The sequence below is a fragment of the Monodon monoceros genome, unplaced genomic scaffold (assembly GCF_005190385.1).
Source record: "Monodon monoceros isolate NGI ecotype Baffin Bay Population unplaced genomic scaffold, NGI_Narwhal_1 Super_Scaffold_10, whole genome shotgun sequence".
NCBI lineage: Eukaryota > Metazoa > Chordata > Mammalia > Artiodactyla > Monodontidae > Monodon > Monodon monoceros.
In genome coordinates, this window is record NW_021703766.1 from 57037948 (window position 1) to 57054574 (window position 16627).

Below are 16627 nucleotides of genomic sequence, written 5' to 3' on the forward strand. Positions count from 1 at the left end.
GTGCAGAAACACTGGATTAATAGGGAGTTGAGGAGACTGCAGTAAATTAGATGGAATGTACCTCTTCTAAAAGTTCATCCACAAATGCTCCAGTGACTATTCCTGTGTGATCAGTGTGTACAGAAATTCTCAGGATCTCCATAACTGTATTTCCTGTAGCTGCAGTTTGTGGATTCCTATAGCCTTTCTGGGCTGTTCCCTCAAAGGCATTGCTCTACTGGTGGGAAAACAAGGATAGAGAAAACGGCAGTCCTGTAGTCCAAGGATGTGTCTTTTGTGACCCAGCGAGCAGTTCTGTTGATTCAAGTGGAGCAGCCTTCATTGCTCGCCAGTATTGGCTGCCACTGAGGCAAGGCTGCACTTCCCAGGGCATAAGGAGAGAGATGGTAGAGACCATATAGGGTTGCCAACCTAATTTTCCCAGAGAAGTGGGATATCTACTCTTTTATTTGGAACCACATTTTAAGGCTTTCCTAAGATTTAGCAAAGGTTAAGGTAACCCTTGAACAACATGGGTTTGTATAGTTGATGTGCAACAAAGTGCACTTACCTAATGGGTACAATTTGATAAGCTTTGACATACATATAAAGCTGTGAAACCATCACAATCATGAAAGTAAATTTATCTATCACATATTTACCTCATGCCCTTTTGGAATCTCATTCCCTACTCTCCTCAGCCCTACAGACAATCATTGATTCATTGATTCACTTTCCTTTACAATAGGTTAGTATGTATTTTCTATAATTTTAAATAGGTATCATAAGATGTATACTCTTTTTTAAAACTGATTTACTTCATGCTGCACAATTATTTTTAAATTCAACAATGATGCTTATATTAGTAGTTAATTCTTTTCATTGCTGAGTAGTCTTCTGTTCTATGGATAACGTCTTTGTTTATCCATTCATCTGTTTATGGACATTGGATTATTTCCAGGTTTGGGGTATTATAAATAAAGCTGCTTAAAATATTTGCATTCAGTTATTTATATGGATATATGTTTTATTTCCCATGTGTTAATAACTCAGACTGTTGCAGTGTAGGTAGATGTTTAACATTTTAAGATATGCCAAACAGTGATCTAAAGTCCTTCCCTTTTATCTTCCCATCAACAGTGTATGAGAATTGCAGTTCCTCTACAATGTAGCCAACGCTTGATACGGTCAATGTTTTAAAATTTTAGCCCTTGAAATAAGTGTGTAGTTTTAACTCTCTTTGGTTTTAATTCCATTTTCCTAAGAATTCATGATGCTGAGCATTTTTTCATGCATTTGTTTGCCCTCTGTTTATCTTCTTTGGTAAAAAGACTATTTATAACTTTTGAGTACTTTCTTTTTATGTAATTTATTTATTATTTTAACAAGTAAGACTTATGTTGGAATTTCACTTATTCTTCAGTGATGTGACCTCTTTGCCTTATGGGACAATCATTTTTGAATACTGGAAGGAAATTATATTTCCTCAATTTTTTGCCCTTTGCACAACTGAAAGCCCACGTGCACCATATTTTTTTTGTTTAATCTGCACTATTAACATATTCTCCACTACATTCTTAAGACTCAGTATTCAATAATACATTAAATCACACCTAGGTTTGTAGTCTTTGTGCTGATTTCCCTGGTGTAAATACCCCTGTTATGGTCAATTTCCTTTCTTATTTTTTTTTCCTTGTCATGGTCAATTCTGCCAAAATGGTGTCACTGAACATGAAGTTGGTAAGATATTGCAGTAGCACACTATTTTTTTAATTTTTAAAAATTTTTAAATTTTATTATTTTTGGCCATTTTGGGTCTTCATTGCTGTGTGCAGGCTTTCTGTAGTTGCAGTGAGTGGGGACTACTCTTCGTTGCAGTGTGCGGGCTTCTCATTGAGGTGGCTTCTTGTTGTGGAGCATGGGCTCTAGGCACGTGGGCTTCAGTAGTTGTGGCATGGGAGCTCAATAGTTGTGGCTCGTGGGCTCTAGAGTGCAGGCTCAGTAGTTGTGTCGCATGGGCTTAGTTGTTCTGTGGCATGTGGGATCTTCCCGGACCAGGGCTCGAACCCATGTCCCCTACATTGGCAGGTGGATTCTTAACCACTGTGCCACCAGGGAAGCCCCAGTAGCACACTACTAATTATATTTCCAACATACTGATACAGTAGCCACAAATAACCTCAAAAACAGACAATAACAAAAGAGTCAAATGATTAGGAAGTGGCAAGTTTTAAATATTTTTTTGTTTGTTTTTGTTTTTGCGGTATGCAGGCCTCTCACTGTTGTGGCCTCTCCGTTGTGGAGCACAGGCTCCAGACGCACAGGCTCAGTGGCCATGGCTCACAGGCCCAGGAACTCCGCGGCATGTGGGATCCTCCCAGACCGGGACATGAACCCGTGTCCCCTGCATCGGCAGGTGGACTCTCAACCACTGTGCCACCAGGGAAGCCCAATATTTGCTTTTTAAAAGCAGCTTGATTTAAATACAGTTAACTTTGGGAATTCCCTGGTGATCCAATCGTTACGACTTGGTGCTTTCACTGTCGTAGGCCCAGGTTCAATCCCTAGTCAGGGAACTAAGATCCCACAAGCTGCGTGGTGTGGCCAAAATGTACACACACACACACACACACACACACACACATACACACACACGCACGCACGTGATACATATAATTAAACTGTACATATTTAAAATGTACATTTTGATATTTCCATACATGCTTGCATCCCTGAAACCAAGTTTTCTCCTGGCCACTTCAATTTATGTTTCTCAATATATCAAATTATAAGCACGTAGTCTACCATTTGTAATGGCTATTTTCAAATGTATCCATAAATGGAAAAGACTGTTATGAAATCCCATGAACCCTCTCCCTATCTTCATCATGGTATATATCATTTCATGGTATTCTTTATCTCCATGTACATTAGTGTGTTATATTACTTAATAATCCCAGATATGTCAATGTATAACCTCTTCAGAATGCATTTCTAAAACGTAAGAACTCATAACTGATCATTTGGCACAGTCTTCATACTTTCAGCTCTTTTAACTGTAATTCAGCCTTTTTTGGCTTCAGTTTGAAGGATAGCAGTTGTTTTTTCATAATTCTTTTCAGGATCATCAAAGGAAGTATGGGCAATCCATCTTGATACAGGCTGCTTAAAATATTCCAAGCGTTCAGGGATATAGCCTTTTGGAATTTCTGCTAACTCAACTTCACCAATGAATACATTCACCAGAGTAATCCCAAATGCTACTGGAATCCCAGTCAACAAAATGTGGGATTTCACTAAATTCACAAAATCCATGTCATACAAATATCTAATCATCCTGTTGTACACCTGAAAGTAATATAATGTATGTCAATTATATCTCAAGTTTCTGGTTCTGTTTAGTATGTTTACCGTTTCCCCATATTTCCCCTTTAGTATACTAGATATTGATGAGGTGGGTGCCTGAGGTCTTTTCCAGATGGACAATTCTGTGATGGTGACAGACCTGGAAATACAGTGTGTCTTTTGCTTCCACACTTTGTGCAGCCCATATGTGCCAGGTATGCAGCAGACGGTGACACTGCATCACAGCCCAGAGATCTGCAGCACACATCTGTGGAACACAGTGAGTTAGGTGTGTGGCACAATTTGAGAGTGCCCCACAAACACTCTAGGGACACAAGTGTAACAGGTATGGAATGCTGATGCCCCTCAGCCTGGAGGCAGACTTGCACATACCACATCCACAATAGAAAAGATGTATGGCAAACATGGACCACACACACTGGCATATGTAAAGCACACCAGGCACCTGTGAGATGCATGGAGGCACTATTACCACCTCAGTCTCCACGGAAATTGGACAGACATGTGATAGGGACGCCCAATGGTCATATGTGGGCCACGCACAATTGCACAGTTCCCATAGACCAAGTGAGATGAGGTCAGCACAGTCTGGCCTGTGGAGGACACACCTGTCCCCTACGTACACCCCATCACTGCAAGTTTCATTATGGGCTGATGGGAATCCAGATCAGGAGCCTGATGTACATCCCTGCACAACCCAGAGATCAAAATGTGAGCAGTGGTTTGATCTAAGCAGGAGAGCAGATTTTCATGAGTTTTACAGGAGGGAACATTCACTCGTTTTCAGGAATGGTTGATCAAGTGTGTTCCCTAGGAGGACGACAAGGGCATGTTCTTGGGGATTAGCGTCACAGTCAGTCATTGATTTGCATTTCACCTAGAGGGGTGGGAGGTGCGGTCATTACCAAGATCACCTGTTAGGGGGAGTGAGGAAGAAAAGCCACAGGGACCCCAGCATATGAGGGCCACAGTGGAGATTCTCAGTCCTTCAGTGTCTATTCCAACATCCAAAATAGTGATGGAGGTTACCAGGTGACAGCTCTGTCTGCATGTACTGAGTGGCGGGGGGACCCTAAGGTGGTGTTTAGAAGGAAAACTGACAGGACCTTGGAAATGAATCATGAGTGTGGCAGTGAGGGCCAGGGATGCATTTGAGATGACATCAGTGGCAGTGTCAGGGGTGTCCTGCTGGTGGTGGTACCATCCATACTAAACACTCATGGGTGGGAAGCGAGTTGCCAGAAGGCCTTTGTGGGGAGCTACTTGAGGTCTGAGAAGGAGTCTCCTGTTTTAAAGGAGAGTCTGGGGAGCACATGACACCTGGGGATGGATTCCACAATGCAGGCGAATGAAACTGCTGGAAGAAGGGGCCAGAGGGGATGTGTTAGGTGGTAAAAGAGTTGTATGAGTTAAACGACTACATAGAAGGGGACAAACATGGCTTTAGAGGGAGAAACATCATCTACAAATCCACAGAGGGCACACCCTGGAGTTCACTGTCACTCTTAAAAGTTCTTCCAATTATGTAATATGTTCAGTGACTCTGTTCTGTCTCAGCCTCTATTTTTAAAAATTATTTATTTATATATTTGGTTGTGCTGGGTCTTAGTTGTAGCAGGAGGGCTCCTTAGTTGTGGCATGTATGTGGGATCTAGTTCTCTGACCAGGGATCAAACCTTGGGCCCCCAGCATTGGGAGCTCGGAGTCTTATCCACTGCATCACCAGGGAAGTACCATCCTGTCCCAGTCTCTGATGTACTAGTTTTCTTCAACACCTAAGACGTGACCTCTTAGATATCACCTGATTCTCAAATCCATGAACTCCCCCACTCCACCCCATTTATCCATCTGAATCGGGTTCTCCTGTTCTTCTCTGCATGGTTCTCTTGGTCAATACGTCCAGTAAACTCCTGTCTCAGATCCTAGCCCCATTTTAGTTCCATTTTCCTCACTAGGAGAAACACCAGTTCTCCAGTTCCTCTCTGCCTGCCATGAGGCAGTTTTATGGGGCTGTAAGATATCAGTGACCTGCAGATTGTGAACAGTAAAATTTCATAGTCCCGAACCTCTGTTTTCTAAGCTGCTGACTCAGTTTAAATTGTGCCAAAATCTATAGTATTTTACTAAACCTTGACAAAACCCTCCCTCACTGCTTCATAGAAAAGCCTCCCAAAGAGGGAGGAGTTTATTCTCACAGCTGAAGAGTAATGCCATGTCCCTACTGGTCTTTCCAGAAATGCCCCTTCAATTTTGCCCTGTCTTATTTCTGCCTAAATTCCCTTCCCTCTTCATCTACAGTTATATCTCATGGATTTTATTGTATTAATATGGTTTATGAGACCCAATTATTACTATAGTTTATTTTTATTTATTTTTAATTGAAGTATACTTGATTTACAATATTAGTTTCAGGTGTATAGCATAGTAATTCAGTATTTTTATAGGTTATTCCATTTAAAGTTGTTAGAAAATATTGACTATATCCTCTGTGTTATCCTACATATCCTTGTAGCTTATTTATTTTGAGCATAGTAGTTTGTTCCTCTTAATCCCCTACCCCTATCTTGCTCCTCCCCCTTCCCTTTCCCCACCGGTATCCACTAGTCTGTTTTCTATATCCGTGAGTCTGTTTCTGTTTTGTTATATACACTCCTTTGTTTTATTTTTTAGGTTCCACATATTAGTGATACATAGAGAGTATTTTTTCACTAAGCATAGTACTCTCTAGGTCCATTCACATTGCTGCAAATGGCAGAATTTCACTCTTTTTATAGCTGAGTAATATTCCATTGTATATATGTATCACATCTTTATGCATTCATCTGTTGATGGACACTAGGTTGCTGCCATGTCTTGGCTCTTGTAAATAATGTTGCAATGAATATTAGAGTGTGTATATCTTTTCAAATTACTGTTTTGGAGTTTTTTTCTCCTTTTTCTCTTCTCCTCCTCCCTCCTCCCTCTTCCCTCCTTCCTCTTCCTTCCCTCCTTTCTTCCCTCCTTCCTTCCTTTCCTCTTCGTCTTCTTTTGAGAAAATTTTTGAAGAAGAAAAGCTGGTCCTGGGTCCTGGTCGTCCCTCTAAACTGAGACCAGATTTCTAAAGTTTGGTTTTGGTTACAGTCATTGCCCAGTTTGTCATCTCTTGTACTCTCAGTACTGTCTCCCAGTACTCTGCTCTCCCATGTGATACAAAGTATCTTGGAAGAAAAGTCCCCAGGCAGGGCTGTGCTTAGCCTGATGTCAAGTGCTGAGTGGGGATGGAAGGAAATGGCAGGATTTTAGTGCATATTTCTTCAGGTGTTCTTCAGCCCTGAACCCACCTCAGGGATGCATCAGTCACCTGATCATTGATACTTGTTTGTGTCTGTCTATTCCTCTGTCTTGGAGCCTTCTTCATTCCCATCGCTGCTTGATTCAGGCTTCTGTGAGTAGTGCCATTGATGTGGTGACTCAGGAAAATGTACTCTTCACAAGGCAGGTGATATTCTATGCCAGTCATCCTCCAGATCTCATTAAAATGTTTGAATTGTTCGTACATTTAGTTTTCTCTACTGGGGATTCGTACTTGCACCTCATTCATCATAACTAGTTTTCTCTAAGCTTGTTTCTTTTTTCTTTAAAGCTTATATTTTATTCAATGTTTATCATAAGTTTTTTGCCTTGTTTTCTAATGTATTCATTTTATTTATTTATTTTTGGCTGTGTTGGGTCTTCGTTGCTGTGCGCGGGCTTTCTCTAGTTGCGGCAACCGGGGGCTACTCTTTGTAGCGGTGAGTGGGCTTCACATTGCGGTGGCTTCTCTTGTTGCGGAGCACAGGCTCTAGGCATGCGGGCTTCAATAGTTGTGGCTCGCGGGCTCTAGAGCGCAGGCTCAGTAGTTGTGGTGCACAGGCTTAGTTGCTCTGCAGCATGTGGGATCTTCCCAGACCAGGGCTCGAACCTGTGTCCCCTGCATTGGCAGACAGATTCTTAACCACTCTGCCACCAGGGAAGCCCTCTAATATAGTTTCTTATTATATTCTAGTTTAGGTTTGTGTAAATCTGCACTCTCTACGTGTGTATGATTCTTTTAACTATGAAGCTTTTAGAAAATATTGCTTGAATGAAGGTAGACACATAATATCTATGGATCCCCCTCTTTCAGGCCACTTACTCATGATGTTCCTCTGAGTTATGACATCTCCCAGGGAATTAGGTGTTGGAGAAACCCCTGTGAGTTATCCCAAATCTGAACAGAGCCAAATAAATGGCTTCCACTATCTTAATTGTCAGACTTCCATGCCTTCTGCTTCCCTCCCTGTGATAACCCTGGGCACTTCAAGGACTCTTGGAAAAGTCGCTCTCCCACGTTCTCCCAATTGCTTCTTTGGATATTGTCACATGAGTTGTACTTGTTTTTAATGATAGTTAATTGGGGCAAAAATTATTTAAAAGTTATTCTCAGTACCCGATCCAGCCACTGTCGTACATTTGCAGACTTGAAAATGAGTGGCCTGGTGGGAAAGAGGATTAGGGAATACTAAAACTATAGCTCAAGGCTTGGGTTCTTCATCCAAATCACAAGACAGACTCGACTTGTCACCATGGGCTTTCCCTTGTGGTGTCAGACAGAGATGGGTATCTTTTCCTTTTGTATCAAGATGTGAGTTAAACAGAAACTTAAGGAATAGATAAGATAGGGGAAGATTACTCTGTTACTGGTATTGGAAGTGAGACTCTAAAAAACTTTATACATAAAGTGAGGGGCTGTTTCCTGTTAGATGCAGAGTGTGCTGTATCCACCCCATCCCACCTTGTACAAACCCAGTTCCTTCTACAGGCTGCTAGAGATTCTCCTTGATACCATCCTTTTTTTTTTTTTTCCCATAGAAAGTAGAAAAATAATTTATTCCAAAAGAGGGCAGAAATAAGAAATTCATCCTGAAAATATACTTTGGTATAATTCTGGTGGGACACATTTTCCCTCTGAACATGTTCCCCTACTGATTGCCCCACTGGAGTCTTGTTGTCATGTAACAGTTTTTAAACACTTCGCTGATTCTCATGTTTTGAGCAGGCAGGAGCCATCTTCACATCCACAGGTTCTAAGGAGAGAGTAACGTTATTTCTCAGAAGAACAGCACTTTCTATCCCGTAAGAGTACATTAACATTTTATAGGGACTTCCCTGATGGCACAGTGGTTAAGAATCCGCCTGCCAGTGCAGGGGACACAGGTTCGATCCCTGGCCTGGGAAGATCCCACATGCCATGGAGCAACTAAGCCTGTGTGCCACAACTGCTGAAGCCCATGTGCCACAACCACTGAAGCCTGCGCACCTACAGCCCATGCTCCACAAGAGAAGCCACTGCAGTGAGAAGCCTGTGCATCGTAACAAAGCGGAGCCCCTGCTTGCTGCACTAGAAAAAGCCTGTACACAGCAATGAAGACCCAATGCAGCCAAAAAAATGAATAAATAAAAAAGAAAGTAGGGGCTTCCCTGGTGGTGCAGTGGTCGAGAGTCCGCCTGCCGATGCAGGGGACACGGGTTTGTGCCCCGGTCCGGGAAGATCCCACGTGCCGTGGAGCGGCTGGGCCCCTGAGCCATGGCCGCTGAACCTTCACGTCCAGAGCTTGTGCTCCGCAACGGGAGAGGCCACAACAGTGAGAGGCCCGCGTACAGCAAAAAAAAAAAAAAAAAAGTAATGGTAAAATAAAATTAAAAAAAAACATTTTATAGAGGCAACACAGTTTAGATTAAATAAGCACATCATTCATCAAAGTGCAAAAAAAGGTGACAAGAAAAAATGCTGCATTGTAGAATAATATATTCAAATGTGGTGTGAACATTTAAGGCAGCCGATGGCCAAAGTGAGCAAGTCAAGGAGGGTGGTCTGGGTATGGAGGTGATTTTGCATCTAGAGGAGGTCTCTTCGTGAAAAGAGATAGCAGCAAACTGAACAGATTACCAACATGGTGATGATAACTCCCTGGTTGGGACCCTTAAGGATGAACAAGGGCGCCAGGAAGCCGACCAAGCCCCAGAACATGCTCATCATGATGAGAGGCACGGTGAGGCCGGCATATGCCATGATTGCTGCGAGAGGTACCAGCCCCTGCCCCACGGCCTCACTTTGGTCCCACCCGGAAGTGTCAACCTGATACCATCCATCTTTAAGTTTTTATTCTCTTCCTTTTTCTTCCCTCCTTCCTTCCTTATTCTTTACTCATGTGCACAAAAATGAATATTTACATACCTACTTCTCAAAATGTTTTAACTAATTAAATGAGATGAAACCTATCAAAAATATGAATTATCACACTTCTTAGGAGCAGATTTTACATAGTCAAATGGGAAAAATGTGTATGCTTAGAAACATGGAAAGCACATAATGAGTGTGAGTGGCTCTTCTTTCATTTTGGACTCTGGCTGAGAATCAATGTGGAAAATAGGTTTGTAATGAAAATTTCCTTCAGTTAGTAACTTGAGAAAAGGTTTTAGGCACAATCCATATTCTCCCCCTTTAGATTGTGGGGTATCAGGGGGAAGAGTTCGTTACTTTTTCTTAACTCTTCACAGTAGGTAGAACAATTAAAATAGTTCTAGATTGAAATCCAAATGGAGTAAGCTGTTTGTTAACTAATTATCATCCCTGATGTCCTCTGAATCTAAGAGTTTTAGGATATAAGGTCATGATTCTAGAAGGAAGGTGCAGGAGTGTTCTAGTCACATGCATTCAGATCCCCAGTGCATAGCCCTGCCATCTCTTCCGCACAGTAATAGAACCTCAGATGTCCTGATGGGAGGGGGAATGCCAGGCTTATAGCCCAACATGGACTGAGATTCAGAGAGTAACACCCCAGCACGGAGCACAGCAGTGCCTGGCTGCCTGGCCGTTCTTGTAACTACTCTTTCTGAAAATATTTTCTTTGTGAATCCACTGCATTCATGCACTGCTCCTGTCAACTCTCTTTATGTCAGGGCTCATAGACCAAGCTTGCCGGCTTAGAAAACTAAACCTTTATAGGAATTCTATTTTGATGATTCTCTTTGGAAGTCCATCTCATTAAAATTTTGTTAGAAAATGAGCTTACATTCAATTCCTGACCTGCATTTATGTCTGTCCTTAATTGTCATTGTTGAAGACGTATCCTACTGTCCCATCTGTCTCAGAATCTGGATTTTCTTGAATCTAGATTTTAGTTTCTCTTTTTTTTTTTAAGATTTTTTTGATGTGGACCATTTTTAAATTCTTTATTGAATTTGTTACAATACTACTACTGTTTTATGTTTCGCTTTTTTAGCCATGAAGTATGTGGGATCTCAGCTCCCTGACCAGGGATCGAACCCACACCGCCTGAGTTGGAAGGCGAAGTCCTTTTTTTTTTTGGCTGTGTTGGGTCTTATTTGCGGCATGTGGGATCTTCGTTGAGGCGTGCGGGATCTTTCGTTGCTACACAAGGGGTTCTCTCTAGTTGTGGCATGTGGGTTTTTCTCTTCTCTAGTTGTGGCGCACAGGCTCCAGGGTGCATGGACTCTATAGTTGTGGTGCGTGGGTTCCAGAGCGCGTGGGATTTGTAGTTTGTGGCACACAGTTTCTCTGGTTGAGGCGTGCGAGCTCAGTAGTTGTGGAGCACAGGCTTAGTTGCCCTGCACCATGTGGGATGTTAGTTCCCTGAGCAGGGATTGAACACACGTCCCCTGAATTGGAAGGTGAGTTCTTTACCACCAGACTTGCCAGGGAAGTCCCAGTTTCTCTCTTTATAGCTCCTCCCTCCCCTCCATTCTTTCTGATGAATTGCTTCTCTTATACCTTGAAGAAACTATAATGTAAGCTTTTTGTAAGCTTTCCATATTCAAAAGTCACATCTGTAACTCTAGCAGTCTCTTATTTTCCAGAATTGTGCCACTTCCTTTTCTTTTTTCTTATCTGCAATTTCTGAAATGATTCTTTCTCTCTCTCCCTCCTCTCCACTGTGTCCATTTAGTGACTCTCTTTTGCTTTGCACTGTATATTTGCTCGCTGTCTCCCTGATCCATGGTCACAGATAATTTTTTCAATGTGTGTATTGGCCCTGTATTAAACTTCCACAAAAAAGAGCATGGGAGGGGCTTCCCTGGTGGCGCAGTGGTTGAGAGTCCGCCTGCTGATGCAGGGGACATGGGTTCGTGCCCTGGTCCGGGAGGATGCCAAATATCGTGGAGCGGCTGGGCCCGTGAGCCATGGCCGCTGAGCCTGCACGTCCGGAGCCTATGCTCCGCAACGGGAGAGGCCACAACAGTGAGAGGCCCGTGTACCGCCAAAAAAAAAAAAGAACATGGGAGAATGATATGCCATCTAGTTTGTGTTCCAAGACTTGGAATCTTTATGTGGATTTATTCCTGGCAAATGATGAGAAAGTGTTCCTCACTGAGTTCAGGACAAGATCCTGAATGCCAGTCATATCATATCTCTTTGTTTCTTTTATTATTCAGTGGACGCCTCAAGGATAAAGTTCAAGTTTTGATACAGTTATGAAACCTAATCTTTATAGTGCAATTACGGACCGTATATCTGTCTTTCGTCTGCTCTTCCAGCTGCCTTCTGGAGACCTCATGTTGCCTCTTCACATTGCAGAGCTATGGGCATTTCTATAGTGCACTCTTGCAGATGATGGTAGATAACACGGTATGTGAGAAATTCCTGATTCATGCAGAGACTCCACATCTCATGACACCATCTTGAATGTGGTTAATGTTTCCCTGAGAGAGCAGGATATACTTAAGAAATCAGGATTGTGCTTCCGTAGGAAACCTACTTCTGGAGGTTCTCTGAGAATCCTCCTTTTGAAGTCCCATATAGGAGTAGCTTGCCAATTGTGTGGAATTCGGAATCTTTTCTTTAGTTGTGAAATGTGAACCCAATGAGTGACTCCCTGGAGTTTCACTGCTCCACTTGTCAACAGAACCCGAAGGGTCCCTTCCAAAGAGGTTCAAGAGTAGTTATTCTCTGATGTCTCTTCCAATAGATGAAATCTACTAGCTGAATATCACGAAGTAGCTGTTTAAAAGATATTTTCAGGAGGTGGCCTTAACGAGTTGGTGATTGGGACTGGGTGTAATACATGAGTTCATTGGAATATTTTGCCATGTCTGCATATAGCAGGGCAGAGTCTAGTATTGGAGGTGAAATCCCTAGACACATGGGCCTTCCAGTTAGTAATTCATAGGGGGTAACTGATTTGTCAGTGGACTACGTGAGTGTAAGGGCTAGTGGGAGTACCTTTGGTCAGGGAGCTCAAGAGTTTCTGAAAGTATTGCTGATTTTAATTTAAGAATGCCATTGATCCTTCTGACTTTTCCAGAAGATTGTCGGTAACACGGACAGTGTAGTTTTTGAGTCAGGGGAAACACCTTACAGGGTTCTTTTACAATGGTTCCCATGTGACACAGTCACTTGATATAAACATTGGGATAACTCAAGTTGGAAACAAAATCAGTCAGCTTTTTTTTCAAGGACTGTAGCTTTTCAGCAGAGAAATGGTTTAATCCAGCCTGAAAACAGACAGTAACTAAAACATAGTCAAATTGCATGGAGGGTAGAAGCTGGATACAATCCATCTGAAGGTGTTCAAATTCTTCTTGGTGGTGCCTGGGCAGGCAGGTCATGCATGCATCCCCCCATCACCGCCTGGGGACTGTCCACTGGGGATCAGAGCTTCGGTAAGAGCCAGCTGTAAACCCCATCCACCCCCTCACCCCAACCCCCAGCCCCAGTGGCACTTGGCCCCTCTCTCCAAAGGCACGGCTGCCCCTATGCCCCCCTCCCCTCAGGACGATCAGGACCCTAAGACTAGCTCCTCACTCCAAGCCCCTTCCCTAGGCCTACGAGCTATTAAGCATCCTCCAACAGCCCCTGAGGCAGGTCTGCTCCCTCTCCCCATTTCTTACTGGGGGAAACTGAACCTGGGGTGGGGGTTAGAGGGAGAGTCTCTTGTTGCAACCCCCAGAGAGGGGTGGGGATCCAGGAATCAATCCCAAGCCCACAACCCAGTGTCTCAGGGAGTCTGACCCACTGTGTCCCCCTTCTCTCATGGCCTGTTTCCACCCCAAGAAAGCCCCTCCTTCTGGTTCCCTCAGGCTCCTCTGAGTGTTCTTCTTAGCCTCCCCCCTCCCTGGGGTGCCCTCAGACCTTCTCCTTCCTGGATGCTGACGGCCCCTGTAATAGTTTGCTAAGGTTGCCATAGCAAAGTACAGCAGACTGGGAAGCTTAAACAACAGACATTTTCTCACAAACATGGAGGCTAGAAATCTGAGATCAAGGGGTTGACAGCATCATTTTCTCCTGATGCTGCTCTCCTTGGCTTGTATATGGCCATCTTCCCCCTGTGTCTTTACATTGTCTTCCCTCTCTGTGTGTGTATCCTAACTTCCTCTTTTCTTTCTTTGGCTGCATTGGGTCTTAGTTGTGGTATACGGGACCTTTCACTGCGGCACGCGGGCTCTTGGTTGTGGCGTGCAGGCTTCTCTAGTTGCAGTGCGCGGACTTCTCTCTAGTTGAGGCATGTGGGCTCAGTAGTTGCCCTGAGGCATGTGGGATCTTAGTTCCCCAACCAGGGATTTAAACCGAGTCCCTTGCGTTGGAAGGCAGATTCTTAACCACTGGACAACTAGGGAAGTCCCTAACTTCCTCTTCCTTTAAGGACAACAGTCACGTTGGATTAGGGTCCACCCTAGTGACTTTATTTTACCTTTTTAAAGACCCTATTTCCAAATACAATGACATTCTGGGGTACTGGATGTTAAGACTTCAACATATGGATTTGGGGACATACAATTCAGCGCACAACTGCCTGCACCCTTCTTTTCATAGGGAGCTAACATTGAGGAGCTCTCCTGAGGAGTTCCTCATTTACCAGCTCCCAAATTATCCAGCAGAGGAAAAATTTATTACTTCCACTTCTCAAAGGAGGGAGCTGCAGCTGAGAGAGGATGACTTTGACAAGGGCACACATCTGCCAAGTGGCTGAGTTAGGGAAGATTTAGTGAACACTGCTCTGATTCAACTCACCTACTTCCTTTGTTTTTTCGTTTTTTTTAAGATTTTTAAGTTTTTAAAATTTTTTATTTTTTTATTTTTGGTTGCGTTGGGTCTTCGTTGCTGCACGTGGGCTTTCTCTAGTTGCGGCAAGCGGGGGCTACTCTTCGTTGCAGTGCACGGGCTTCTCGTTGCGGTGGCTTCTCTTGTTGCAGAGCACGGACCCTAGACACGTGGGCTTCAGTAGTTGTGGCATGCGGGCTCAGTAGCTGTGGCTCGCGGGCTCCAGAGCACAGGCTCAGTAGTTGTGGTGCACGGGCTTAGTTGCTCCACGGCATGTGGGATCTTCCTGGACCAGGGCTCAAACCCATGTCCCTTGCATTGGCAGGCGGATTCTTAACCACTGTGCCACCAGGGAAGCCCTCACCTACTTACCTTGTATCCGCTCCCTGACAGAAACATCTGGGGACTCCAACCACACCCCCAGATACCTCTCCTGTGAGATCATCTGCTGAGCACTGAACCATCACACCCTGACATTTCAACCTGAGGAACCCGGCCCCTTCTCCATGGGCATGCAGTGCCTTCCCTGCAAACTCACTTCTCTCCTGTGAATAGTATTCTCATGGACAGCAGCACCATCACCCTGGTATCCCTAACAGGGTCATCAATGTCACCCCACACACATCACTGGCCCTCACCTGAAACTAATATTGTAAATCAACTATAGTTCAAAAATATATATATGAAAAATTTTCACTTCCTAATCATTTCACATTTCATTATTTTCTATATTCTTGAGGTTATGTGTGGCTACTGAATTAGTATGGTGGAAATAGACTACATTGGTGTGCTACTGACAACTTTTTCCAACTCCATGGTCAGTGAGTTCATATTGACAGTTTTAAATTGGCCATTGATGGGAATATATACACCAGAGAAACTGGCAACACTACAAAGTATGGCTTGATTTATTGGGGTTTTTTGTTTTTTGCTTTTTGGTTTTTTTGCTGTGAAGTTTGCAGGATCTCAATTCCCCTACCAGGGATTGAACCTGGACCACGATGGTGAAAGTACGGAGTTCTAACAACTGGACTGCCAGGGAACTCCCCTTTATTTATTGTATTGTTGAATATTTAGACTTAAAGTAATGGGAAATATATTAAAAATGCAGATTAAACTTAAAATTAGCTGTAAGTTATCTGTGGTCATTGCAATGTACCAAAGAAAATAACTAAATAAATAAATAAGGTAGGGTAGATATCTTCCAATATTCCAGAATAGTAAATACAATTATTCCTTAGTTAAGAAGTCACATCACTGAAGAATGAAGTTGCAACATAAGTCTTTATTGTTTCACTATCTTCTAATTGGTTAATGAAAAGAAAAATAGCCAAAATTCATTTTTAAAAAACAGGCAAAGGATATGAACATTCTTACCAGACATACAGGTGGCAAATTAACAAATGAAAAATGCTCAACATCATGAAACATCAGGGAAGTGGAACTAAAACTACAGTGAAATACTGTTACACACATTTATTAAAAGGGTCAAAATTGAACTTTGGCACGGTGGTTAAGAGTCCGCCTGCCAATGCAAGGGACATGGGTTTGAGCCCTGGTCCAGGAAGATCCCACATGCCGCGGAGCAACTAAGCCCGTGTGCCACAACTACTGAACCTGCACTCTAAAGCCCGCAAGCCACAACTACTGAGCCCGTGTGCCACAACTACTGAAGCCCGCACGCCTAGAGCTCGTGCTCTGCAAGGAGAAGCCACTGCAATGAGAAACCCGTGCACTGCAACAAAGAGTAGCTCTAGCTCACTGCAACTAAAGAAAGCCCGTGTGCAGCTACGAAGACCCAATGCAGCCAAAAATAAATTAATTAATTAACTTTTTTAAAAAAAGCTTTAAAAAAAAAAGGGTCAAGGGGCTTCCCTGGTGGCACAGTGGTTAAGAATCCACCTATCAATACAGGGGACACAGGTTCGATCCCTGGTCCGGGAAGATCCCACATGCCGTGGAGCAACTAAGGCCTAGAGCCGGCTCTGCAAGAGAAGCCACGGCAATGAGAAGCCCGCACGATGAAGAGTAGTCCCGCAACTATAGAAAGCTTGTGCACAGCAATGAAGACCCAACGCATACCAAAAAAAAAGGTCAAAATTTAAAAAGTCCCGCCATACACACCATTGGCAAAGATACGGAATAACTAGAAGTCTCTCACTGTTGGCAGGGATACAAAAGGGAACAATTGTGCTAGGTCACAGTTTGATTCTTCTTGAAAAG